Here is a 13480-nt window from a genome sequence, read left to right on the forward strand (position 1 = left end):
TCTTTCTGATTAAAATTCCTTTTCCTGGCCAGGTGTGGTGGCTCACGCCTGTGATCTCAGCACTTTAGGAGGCCAGGGCGGGTGGATCACCTGAGGTTAGGAGTTCGAGACCAGCCTGGCCAACATGGTGAAACCCTGCTCCTAGTAGAAATAGAAAAAAATAGCCGGGAGTCATAGCAGAAGCCTGTAATTCCAGCTACTGGGAGGCTGAGGCAGGAGAATTGCTTGAACCCTGGAGGCGGAAGTTGCAGTGAGCCAAGATTGAGGCCACTGCCCTCCAGTCCGGGTAACAAGAGTGAAACTCCGTCTCGAAAATAAATAAATAAATAAATAAATAAATAAATAAATAAATAAATAAATAAATAAAAGAAAGAAATCACCTTAGATATCACCTTTTCCAAAAAGTCTTTACTAGTTTAGTTAATGGTTACATGCCAGTGCTGGTTCCTTAGTTGTAACAATGGTACCACTGTAATATAGGATGTTAATACTGGGGAGACCAGGGTGAGAAGTATATGGAATTCTCTGCATTATCTTTGCAACTTTGCTATAAATCTTAAATTATTCTAAATACAAAGGTCATGAAAAAAATTCCACTAGCCCTCCTGTGCTGGCTCATCTGCTGCTTCTGCATGTCTGTGGGACCTGTGCTTACTCTTGTCCAAGCGTCAAAACACTTAGCTTAACATCTTACCATTGTCTATGCGTCTTTCTCTTCCACCAAAATAAGGGTGGGAATCACGTCTTCTCATTTTTGTATCTCTGATGCTAACACGGTGCCTAGCAAATGACAGCTGTTTGGTTATCTCCTAAGTAAATGTTTATTGTAAATAAGTTTATTTTAGGGGGAACTACCAAAGCTCTTATTGCAGGGTAACCTGAAATTATAGGAGGAAAGAACTTAACAGTCTCAGATATTAGAAATTACTTGTAAGCTCTGTTTGCTTCCCAGCATGGCAGACTTGGCAGACCTGTGGTGATGGATATACTTGAACATCCTTTGCATCCCCACACAATGTTTATGTTTCTGGGAGAGCCACGTGATCCTTGTTCCTCTGCAGGTAGAGTCCCAGGCCAGCTGAGCTGGGTTAGTTCACTCCAGGTGAGCCTCACAGGCTGCTGCCAAATCCCAGGAGGGTGTGGACTGTGTGTGAGTGCAGGAAAGCCAACTAGGGCAGAGGGCAAAAGAACCAGTTGGAAGAAGAATGACACCACAGGGAGATGAATCTCCAGTTAAGCAATTCTAGTCCCAGCTCTTGCATTAATGAGCTGCGTGACCCTGGCCAAGTGTCTATCTCTTAGTTGCTCCAGAGTCCATATCTGTAAAATGAGGGCTTGGATTGGCCGGTCTCTACAATCTCTTCCAGGATTGATGCTGGGATTTGGTGATCAGTGTGAAGACTGTGGACACTGGTGGAAGGAAGGAGGTAAGTGTGTGTTAGGAGCATACGGCAGCTGACCATTGGTTCAGGTCAGCAGACATCGTTAGCAAAAAAACAAACAAAACCAAAAAAAACGAGCTAGGTCAGAGATGTGTTTAAGTCATCCTGGAAGTACAGACTTTTGGGACACAGTAGTTCAACTGTTATGTCTTAAGGATTTAACCCAGATCCATCAGAAGGAAACATTCCTAAGGACTGGAGTAGGGGAGGTGGGTGGCAGAGCAGTGGTGATTTGTACTTAATAGAATGACCATATTTCAGGAGGTTTTTATGTTTATTGGCTAATAGGTTTTTTGTTTTGTTTTGTTTTTGAGATGGAGTTTTGCTCTTGTCGTCCAGGCAGGGGTACAATGGCGTGATCTCAGCCCACTGCAACCTCTGCCTCCTGGGTTCAAATGATTCTCCTTCCTCAGCCTCCCATGTAGCTGGGCTTACAGGTGTGTGCCACCACGCCCGGCTAATTTTTTGTATTTTTAGTAGAGACGGGGTTTCTCCATTTTGGACAGGTTGGTCTTGAACTCCTGACCTCAGGTGATCTGCCCACCTCGGCCTCCCAAAGTGCTGGGGTTACAGGAGTGAGCCACTGCGCCTGGCCTAATAGTTTTTATTATTTGCTTTTCACTGAAATTATCTATAATTTAAGTGTTGGAGATGATGCAAAGAGTACCACCTGGAACTTGGCTAGGGCAAGCATGGCAGCAATGCAGTGTTTTTGAATGCAACTGTTAAGTGTGTGAATTAAAATTATTTGGAGTTTGAGGCTATGAACTATAAAATTATAAAAATTCAGAATTTTCTTAATCTAAGTGAAAAAATCCAATTTATTTCAAAGTTTACCTTTCTTGACTAGGTAGTAGTGGCTTTGGTGATTATATTAAAGACTTCTTGGGAAGCACAAAGAAAAGTGTCCATTTGCCTAATCGAATAAATATAACCAATCATTACTAGTTAAGATGATCTAGTACCTGGTAGAGAACTTAGGGTGGGTAAAGAAGAAATAACAGCCTGATTGTTAAAAATCCTAAGAAGATTCTTTTTGTTCACTGGTATCAGAATTTCTGAGAGGTGGGTGGAAACGCCCACTTTTGTCCCTGAAAGAACTGGAAATATGTAGTCACAAGGTATGCTTAGAAACAGGGGCTTCTGGCTCAGAGCAACTCCTTCCAAATCTGGTCCTCCTTCTGTGTGGACCAAGTTTTCTTTCCTTCTTAGAAAAATAGTTATGTAATGATTCACTTGTGTTCAGGGATGGTAGATAATTGCTTAACCTCATAAAGGTTTCAGATTTAAATCCTGATGGACAAGGCACCAGCCAAATGTTGGCGTGAAGATGTGTGTCCTTGGTCCTCAGCACTGAAGTGGGCCAGGATCAAAGAAAAGACCCTCCTGAAAAATGAGGGAACCAGCCAGAACCAGGGAGAATGAAGGGAAGTGGGCCAAGCATTAGGGCCGCAGGAAGAGGAGCCAAAACCCCAAAATAGTAATAGTTAGCATTATTGAGCATCTCTGCTGTGCCAAGCATGGTTCTAAATCATTGAATGTAATTCTCACATCAACCCTCTGAGGCAGGCTCTATTATTTCTACTTTACAAATGGAAAAGTCAGGCATAGAGAGGTTAAATATTCACCCAGGGATAATCAGATAGTACATTGTGGAGCTGGAATACAAACCCACTGTGGAGTTGTTGCTGTTAGTCACCGTGCTTCAGTGCATATATAACCTTTCAATGTTGTATATGACTTTCAGGCTGTGCTTCCAGTACCCAGCCTGGGGCTGGGAAGGTAATGGACTTTTTTGGATGTTCCTGAACTGAATGGAACCCAGCAGATTCAGCCTGTGCCCAAACCTGGTACCTGGAGTCTGTGAGGCTCTCTTTGGCTCAGCACAATCCTTGGGAGAAGCAGAATGCTAGCCAGTCCCTAAGGGCTTGCAACAAAGCCCACCCCAGCCAGCTGACAGATCATGGCAGGACTCTCCTTCACTGCATTGAAAGGGGGAGGAAAAACATGGGCACTCAAGAACCCAGAGCTGATGGAGATGTGGAGATGAGAAAGCAGCCTGGTCATTCCATAGCACATACTGAGAACTCACTCTACACCAGCCCCTGCTCTGGGCACTAGCCAGCGTGAATATAGAATTAGATTGTGCATGTTCTGTGCCTTAGAGGAGCCCCCTGCTAATGGCGAGAAAGGCCACCTATCTGATAGGACTTTGGAAATTGCCTTAGACCTCTGTCCTGGTTTATACAGCAGATAAGACTAATTCTAAATCATATTGTCACTCTGGTGGGAGATTTCGAGTCCTTTGAGAATCTGGTGACAGCCCCATGGGCTGTCCCCAGAAGAACACGTAGATTCGCGTAAGCACAAAAAAACTGCTTATACAATTTCAGGGTCTGTGAACTAAGGTTAAGAACCTCTAATCTCTCACATACACTGCTGAATTTTATTTATTTATTTATTTATTTATTTATTTATTTATTTACTTACTTACTTATTTACTTACTTACTTACTTACTTACTTACTTACTTACTTACTTACTTACTGAGACAAGGTCTTACTCTGTCACCCAGGCTGAAGTGCAGTGGCATGATCATAGCTCACCACAACCTCAAATTCTTGGGCTGAAGGGATCCTCCCACCTCAGCCTCCTGATTAGCTGGGACTACAGGTACATGCCTAGCTAGTTGTTAAATTTTATGTAGAAGCAGGGTCTCACTTTGTTGCCCAGGCTGGTCTTGAACTCCTGGGCTCAAATGATCCTTCCACTTCAGCCTCCCACATAGCTGGGATTGCAGGCATGAACCGCTACACTCAGCCTTATAGAATTTTAAATATTCAGCTCACTGCCCACTAACTGAATTCAGAAGATGGGTTGTATAATCTTTAGACCCCTGGATGAACTTTTTGGAGCAAGGATGTAGGGGCTAAGGTTATGGCAGGTCTGGTTAGACAGAATCTGTGACAGGACTCTGTAATTAAAATGGCAGTAGAGATGGTTGGATAAGAGAAGGGAGAAGGAAAGAAACCTGCTGTTGTGTTCTTAAAACAGTAGGGCATATTTATCCCGGTGGAAGAGGGCATTTATTCTTTGTGCTAGCCGTGGAACCGTCTATTGGATCAAGCCTCTTGAGCAATGAAAAAATTGTTGTAGACTAGGGACTTATTTGGTGATGAAAGTGATGTCTGATTTGCTTGTTGTACTGGTGGCATTCTTTGTATTGCTTTTTTTCACTCTCAGCAGTATTCTGGGTTGGATGACAAACTTTATGGCCACATTGCCCATGGAAAAAAAGACACCTGTATATTTCTGGTGGCCCTGAGTTCAAATTTTAAAGCCAAAGGGAGGTTGGTGTATAAAGCACCGCTTGCTAAATAGCATTTTCTTCTGTCACCACGATGCTGAATATGCATAAAACTCTTTCCTTTTCCTTCTTAGCTTGGTTGGAAATATAAAACTAAAATTTACTTTAAAATTAATAGAAAACAAAAATGATTCCCTTTAAAACAGAAAAACAGATACAGGATAGGAATTTATTAAATTCTTGCCACAAATCAGCTTGACTGGCTCAGTTCAGAATGATCAGTTCTTGGATTGTTTAGCTCTCCTCCACCCAGAGTTCTGGGACACACAGCCAGAGAGAGGCTGGAGTAGGGGTGTCCGCACAGAACCATAGATGTAAGGGAGCCCTTGGCCCCTCACATGTCCTTCTGGGCTATGAGACCCTGAGGGTTAGTGCTTGACTCCTGGGAGAAGGAAGAAGGGTTTTGTTTTTGTTTTTTTCACATGAAGCCACTGCTTGAAGCATAGTAACCGTGAATATAGAAATCATTAGAAACATGGCTGGGCACAGTGGCTGATGCCTATAATCCCAGCACTTTGGGAGGCCGAGGCAGGTGGATCACTTGAGGTCAGGAGTTCGAGACCAGCCTGGCCAACATGGTGAAATCCCGTTTCTATTATAAATACAAAAATTAGCCAAGCGTGGTGGCGCGTGCCATAATCCCAGCTGCTCGGGAGGCTGAGGCAGGAGAATCACTTGAACCCGGGAGGCGGAGGTTGCAGGGAGCTGGGATCGCACCATTGCACTCCAGCCTGGGTGACAAAATGAGACTCCATCTAAAAAAAAAAAAGAAAAAAAAATCATTAGAAACAAAAGAATCAGGGGAAAGGAATGAAAGTGATGTTTCATGAGGTTTAATTGAGCAATGACCTCCTCATTAGCAGCAGTCAGTTCAGTTTACGTGGCCTCATTTAAAGATGGGAAAAAAAACAAGGATTGGGGGAAAAGCGCCTCCTTCGTGTTACTGTTCCTTCTCTCTCTCACTGTTACATCCATCTGTATCCATGTGCTTGTGTTGCCATTGCTAAATTCATCAAACAAGATCTGTGATTATATGTGACCTTCGTCATCTATTTGTTACACAAGCATTTTTGGACTGTTTGAACCACTTAAACATCTCTTTCCTTTGCATATAATGGAGATTAGGAGGATTCTTAATAGGTAGTTATTGAGCATCAAGCCTGTCATAGATATTAATGAGAATTACAGAGTCAGGGATTTATAGTCAAAATTCAAAGAGAAGCGAAAATAATGAGAAACCTCATTGTTTAGGTTTTGATGTTAGAAGCTCGCTGCTTCAGAGATATAGAAATGTGTAATATAGAAATATGTAATAAAACCATACCAGCTCTCGTTTCTACTTCCCCAACATAAAACAGCTAAAGAACACTGAATAAATTAATAGACGATAGCAAGGGTGTGCTTCTTCAAGGGAAGTTCCTCTGAGAAGCTTGCTATTTCAGGAAGACATGGGTCGTGGCTTTTTAAAATCAATTTTAAAAGGAGCCAGATAAACTTGTGGCCAGAGATAACATCTACAGCTATTGAAGGCGAGATGGGGTAGTCAGTTCTCATGCTTCATTCCGTTTAAACCCTGTGTCACCAAGCCTACATGAACAGGCTAGGAATGTCTTTCCCACAGGGTCCTTGCTGGTATTCAATTTCTCCTGATAAACTGCCTCATCCTCCATGTCAAACCCTTTTCAAAGCTTGACGTAAATTCTGGGTTGATGAAGTAACATACTGATTATTGAAGAAACATGGCATAACTTAAAAGGACTAGGATGCATGCCCAACTCTTCAGAGTTTTAAACTCTGGGGCCTGGAAACCAATTCCAAAGGCACTGCCTACTTTCTTTCTTTCTCCTGTTTCTTTCTTTTACTTTCTTTCTTTCTTCCTTCCTTTCTTTTCTTTTCCTTCCTTCCTTTCTTTCTTTCTTTCTTTCTTTCGAACTTTCTTTCTTTCTTTCTTTCCTTCCTTCCTTCCTTCCTTTCTCTTTCTCTCTTTGTTCTTTCTTTCTCTCTTTCTTTTTTTTCTTTCCCTTCCTTCCTTCCTTCCTTCCTTCCTTCCTTCCTTCCTTCCTTCCTCCCTTCTTTTCTTCCACTATATTTCTTCCTTCCTGAGATGGGGGGAGGGTAGTTGGTCTCACTATGTTGCCCAGGCTGGACTTGGACTCCTGGGTTCAAGTGATCCTCCTATTTCAGCCTCTCAAGTAGCTGGAACTATAGGCACTTGCCACTGTGCCTGGCAAGACTTAGTTTTCTTTTGCAAATCATTCCTGGGAATTGACACAGAAACAACTTATTAATCTTAAAAGCAACCATATTCATAACTTCATAGTAATGATAAAATACTGACAATATTTACATTTCAATAAGAATAATAGCTGCAATGTATTGGGGGCATATTGTGTGCTAGGCCCTGTGTACACTGAAAGTTTTACATGGATTGTCTTGTTTAATCCTCCCAATAATAAGTATTATTATGTAGGTGTTATTATATTATCCCAGTTTTACAGATGAATATTATTACAGTCCAACCATGCTCCTGAATGGTTCATGAGTTGGACCAAACATCCAACTGTCCACTCAACATCTCTGTTTGGATGTTTAATAGGCATCTCAGGCCAGGCGCGGTGGCTCACGCCTGTAATCCCAGCACTTTGGGAGGCCGAGGCAGGCAGATCACCTGAGGTCGGGAGTTTGAGACCAGCCTGACCAACATGGAGAAACCCCATCTCTACTAAAAATACAAAAAATTAGCCGGGCATGGCGGTGTATGCCTGTAATCCCAGCTACTTGGGAGGCTGAGGCAGGAGAATCGCTTGAACCCGTGGGCGCAAATTTGCAGAGAGCTGAGATCACGCCATTGCACTCCAGCCTGGGCAACAAGAGCGAAACTCCGTCAAAAAAAAGAAAAAAAGAAAGAAAGAAAAAAAGGCATCTCAAGTTTAAAACGTCTAAAACTTGACTCCTAATATTTCCTTCTCATTCCTCTGCCCCCAAGAAACTTCCTCCCCTTCAGTTTTCCTCATCTCAGGTAGTGGCAACTCCAGCCTTCAGGTTGCTGAGGCCCAAAACCTTGGAGTCATCTTTGACTCATTTCTTTCTGTCACACCCTACATCCAATCTGGTCAGCAAATCCTGTTGCTGCACCTTCATAAAGCATATCCAGAATCAGAGTACTTCTCACTCCTCCACTGTTACTTCCCTGCTTCAAACCACCATCCCCTTTCACCTGGAGGATTGCAGTAACCTTCCACCCTCACCCCCTTCAAGTCTGTTCTCATCACGGTAGCTAAAGTGCTCCTGTTAAAATGCAAGTTCAAAACCTTTCAGCGGCTTCCTATCTGACTCAGAGTGGAAATCAAAGCCCTTACAGTGGCTACAAAGGCTCCGCAGGGGCCCGTGTCTTCTCTCACTGGCTGTCCTTCCCTCAGCCTTCCTCATTAGCTTCCTGGGCTCCAGCCTCCTTGCTCTTCCTCAGGAAAGCCAAGTCCACTCAGGGCCCCAGAGTCTTGGCCCTGATTCTTCCCTCTGCCTGGACTGCTTTCCCCACCACCCTATCCACAGGGTTTGGAGCTGCCTCTCTTTCAGGTCCAATGTCACTTTCCCAGAAAGGCCTGCCCTGAAGCCCCATTTGGTTTACAACTCCCCAACTCCCCCCGGCCAGGAGTCCTCATGTTTCTTCCCAACTTTAGTTTCTTCCCAGCACTTGCCACCATTGAACATACTACATAGTTTTCTTAATTTGTTGTCTCTCTCCCCACAACAGAATGTCAGCTCTATGAATGTGGAGATTTTTTTTGAGTTTTAAATCATTATGGATACATAATAGTTGTACATAGTTACGGGGTACGTGTGATATTTTGATGCAAGCATACAGTGTATAATGATCAAATCAGAGTCATTGGGATATCCATCCCTCAAGCAAGGGCAGAGATTTTTGTCTCTTTTTTTTTTTTAACTGCAGTATCTTTAGTGGCCAGAACAATGTCTAGCACATAAGAGACACTCCATTTGTTGAATAACTGAATAAATGAGGAAAGTGAGGTTTAGGACTTGCTTGACTTTATTTTATTTTATTTTTTTAGAGACTGAGTTTCACTGTGTCAAAACAACAACAACAACACAACAACAAATGGTATACTGTTTACACTGTCCTATATCTCTCTTTTTTCATTTATCATATCATATATGTTAGAGATTATGTTATATCAGTACATTAATAACTTTCATATTCTTTTTTTTTTGAGACAGTGTTTCTCTCTTGTTGCCCAGGCTGGAGTGCAATGGTGTGATCTCAGCTCACTGCAACCTCCACCTCCTGGGTTCAAGAGATCCTCCTGCCTCAGCCTCTTGAGTAGCTGGGATTACAGGCATGCGCCATCACACCTGGCTAATTTTGTATTTTTTTTGAGCAGAGATGGGGTTTCTCCATGTTGGTCAGACTGGTCTCGAACTCCCGACCTCAGGTGATCTGCCCTCAGCTTCCTGAAGTGCTGGGATTACAGGCGTGAGCCACCGCGGCCAGGCCTCACATTCTTTTTTTAAAACAAAGATACATTGTATTCTATGTATAGACATTCTAAAATGTATTTAACTAAAATGTATTTAACCAGTCCCCTATTGATGAACAAATGCCCTCCGATCTAGCATTTGTAATTTTGATAGCTATTGCCAAATTTCCCTTCTTGACCTTTGTAAAAATTTGTATTCTCATCAGCAGTGTATGTGAGAGATTAGAGGTTCTTAACCTTAGTTCACAGACCCTGAAATTGTATAAGCAGTTTTTTTGTGCTTATGCGAATCTACGTGTTCTTCTGGGGACAGCCCATGGGGCTGTCACCAGATTCTCAAAGGACTCGAAATCTCCCAACAGGTTAAGAATCATTGCTTGCAGGAAGCCATACTCTTGAAGATCTAATATAAAGAAAGGATTTCTTCAAATTATAAAATGATTTTGAAAGGATTCTGATTTTCAGAGGGAATCACTAAAAATGTCTTGTGCATTTACGATACAATGAAATTGATGAAATCAAATATGTGCACTTATTTTATTTGGTAGACTCTTTTTTTGCCCAAGTGTATTGGTTCTAGGAGGATTTGGAGCAAATCCCACTACAATAAAAGCTATGTGTAACAAAAAGATATTTGAGCCTCCAGGTAATACACCCTTTATTTCAAATAGTATTAAACCTGTATGTATAGCTTTGGGTCTGTTATGTTTAAGGTGCTGTATTTGGAAACATTTTTGACATACGTTAGTGCACAGAGCTTAATGCAGAGCTTGGCACACAGTAAGCCTTCAATGTCTATCTTCTGTTTTTTTTTTCCCCCTTTACTCCTTATCTTAGAATGTGCAGCATTTCACAGATCTGGTTATAGTGACATTGGACCTACAGTGATTCTCTCAACCTAGGAGAGAGGCCAGTGGCGATTCCCAATGGATCAGCCTGGATATAGGCTCTTGATTTCCTGAGCCCTCAGCTCAGTGGTTCTCTCCTCCACTCAGGCCCCAGCACGTATGCAAAATACACTTAAGCCCTTGTCTTCTGCTTCATTTCCTCGACCATTTATAGGCCTGGAAACCCTGACCTATATCCCAGGGGTGTGATGTGGATTGACCAGTAAACCATTATTAATTGTGAAGTAAACATTCATTATTGTTAGCACTGTTTCTGGTCTGGGTTCCTGACCTGGAGAGAGAACCTGCTTGCCCAGTGGCTCTCTGTTAGAGTTCAGAACACCCACAAACCTATGAGGGCTGTGTCCTCCTTTGAAGTATGCTAGGAGTACTTCAAAGTTTTTTTTGTTTTGTTTTGGTTTTTTGAGACAGAGTCTTGCTCTGTTGCCCAGGCTGGAGTGCGGTGGCATGATCTCAGCTCACTACAACCTCTGCTTCCCGGGTTCCAGCAATTCTCCTGCCTCAGCCTCCTGAGTAGCTGAGATTATAGGCATGTGCCCCCATGCCCAGCTAATTTTTTTTTTTCTTTTTCTTTTTTGAGACTTAGTCTTGCTCTGTCACCAGGCTGGAGTGCAGTAGCACAATCTCAGCTCACTGCAACCTCTGCCTCCCGGGTTCAAGGGATTTCCCTGCCTCAGCCTCCTGAGTAGCTGGGATAATTTTTGTATTTTTAGTAGAGACGAAGTTTCACTGCATTGGCCAGGCTGGTCTCGAACTCCTGACCTCAGGTGATCTGTGTGCCTTGGCCTCCCAAAGTGTTGGGATTATAGGCGTGAGCCACTGTGCCCAGCCTACTTCAAAGTATTTTAAAGGATTTGAGTTCACACTGGAGAGATGTCCTGTTTTTAAGTGACTACGAGAACCTGGTCACTGTCCCAATATCAGAAGGGCTGCCATGGGGCAGAGGATGAGGAGTTGTACTTCATGGGTCCAGAGGACAGCACTAGGACCAGTAAGGAGGTAGATGTTAACCTGAGAATGGGAGGAACTTTAATAGCTAGAGCAGTTCAACTAGCACCAACTGCCTGAAAAAGCAAGAAGTTCTTTCCAGTCATGAAAACGTTCAAGCAAAGGCAAGGTGATTTTTCATTTGCAAATAACTTATTGATTGATTACCTACCATGTGCAGGACATTGTCCTAAGTGCTAGAGGAGCCCAAATGTGAATTAGGCAAGTAGTGTGCTCCTGGTGTAAGAGGGAAGATAAAATTCATCTATCCATCCATCCTTTCACTCGGTGAATATATACTGAGCACCTACTATGTATGTGACAGGCATCATAGCACTGCAGATGCAACAGATAACAAAACAAAGATTTTTGTACCTTACAGGTGGTAGATGAGATTGACAATAAGATTCCCTAAAGCATGAAGTTAATGTTACCCTTTGAGAAAGAAATTAGGAAAAGTTAATGTGAAACAAACCAACAAAATCAATTGGCTAATAGGAATGTAGTTATAACTCAGAGAGCTTAAATACAACAAATCATATGATACTTTGCTGGCTCTTTGTGTAAAGGGGATAGTTTGCTTGGAGCTAGAAAACAGAAGGGCAGAGGAAAAATATTTTTAAATTTGTTCCTAGCATTATCTGAAGACAGGGTAGTCAACCAGTCAACTGAAAACATCAGGCTGCCACAGCTCAGTGACGCTGGCCACTGAGATCATTCAACTCACACTCTTTCAAGCACCTTCTCTTCTTCTCTTGGCTGCCATGTACCTGCAGGTTTAACTTACAGATAACTTTTCTGGAAAGCCTCTTCTGTACTCTCAGAGAACTGTGTACCATGTACTGCTTCATGGCACTTATTACAGCCATAATTTATTAACTGTTTGTTTATTCAGTGTCTGTTATCTCTCACTAGACTGGAAGCTGCAATGAGGGCAGAAGCCCTGTCCACCTTATCCACCCTTGCCTCCTACTGCTTGGCACATAGAGGCACTCAGGAAATATTTGTCAAATGACTAAATAAATAAATGAAAGACTGAATGAATCTGACTTCCCAAGAAGATCTTCTTACAAGGGAAAAATGCTGTCATCAGAGAGGGGACTTTAATTCTGAGATTCTTAGAGACCTCTTATGGCATCACTCTAACATAGGTAGAAAATGCAAGTGAACAGGAATGATCTGTAGGACTTCAGAGATGGGGTAGCAATCATGGAACTGGTTGTGGAGAGTGGACACCTAGCCCAAGTCTTGAATCAAAGATAGGATTTGGCATGTGGGACTAAGGGGTAGAGGGAAAAAGATTATTCTAGGCAGAAATAGACAACACAGGCAAAGATACCAAGTCTGGAATTCAGAGTGCATATGGAGAAGAATTGGGAAATAACATGGGGAAGGCAGGCTGGGATCCCAATGAGACAGGCAGGATGAAGAATATGGACTTATTCGTATTCATCTGTTGGTAGGCTTTGCCTAGAGGGAATCCCTGCATTGCACGGGGGAGTCAGTTCCTTCTGTAGTGTTTCAAAAGGAATGGTGTGAGCAATGAAATTGACTGAATGACGCCAGGGAAAGGCCAGCTGAAACGTTTCCCAAAAAACCTTCACGGTGGGGCATTACCTTAATGAATTTGCAGGGTCCAGGTACTGGCCCTTTGCCCCTGAGGTTAAGAAGTCTAATTTGTCAGCACTCAAGGGTGTCTAGGCTCACAAGGCTACTGTACATAACCAGGATGCTAGCTTATTAATTTACAAGGAAAACTAAAATTGCTGAAGGTTTCAAATGTTCAAGGCCTATGACTAGAGCATTCTAGCCAATTAAGTAGGCCACATGAGAAGTCATATTATAATCAGGTGTCAGTTTATTAACTCATGGTAAGAAATACAATTGCCAAGAGATGCCTAAGTCCAATGGCTAATGAATTTATTTCTTGTAGGTGGATCTACATGAGAAGCTAAACTATAATTAGATTGATTGATAAGTTTGGAATTAAAATAAGGGGAAAAAAATTAAAAGAATGTTTAGAGGCATCTGGCCTAGACCTCTATAATAGGGAGATACTTGTCATTAGAATTACCCAAATCTCCTTCTTAACCAGAGCCCCTCTGCCCTGGATGGTATTAGGTGAACATTGCCAAGACTTGCTTGTCTGACCTTGCAGGGTTGCTGCCTTTCCTGGTCTTGTCTTTTTTCTTTCTTTCTTTCTTTTCTTTCTTTCTTTCTTTCTTTCTTTCTTTCTTTCTTTCTTTCTTTCTTTCTTTCTTTCTTTCTTTCTTTCTTT

The sequence above is a fragment of the Colobus angolensis genome, unplaced genomic scaffold (assembly GCF_000951035.1).
Source record: "Colobus angolensis palliatus isolate OR3802 unplaced genomic scaffold, Cang.pa_1.0 Scaffold181, whole genome shotgun sequence".
NCBI classification, from domain to species: Eukaryota; Metazoa; Chordata; class Mammalia; order Primates; family Cercopithecidae; genus Colobus; species Colobus angolensis.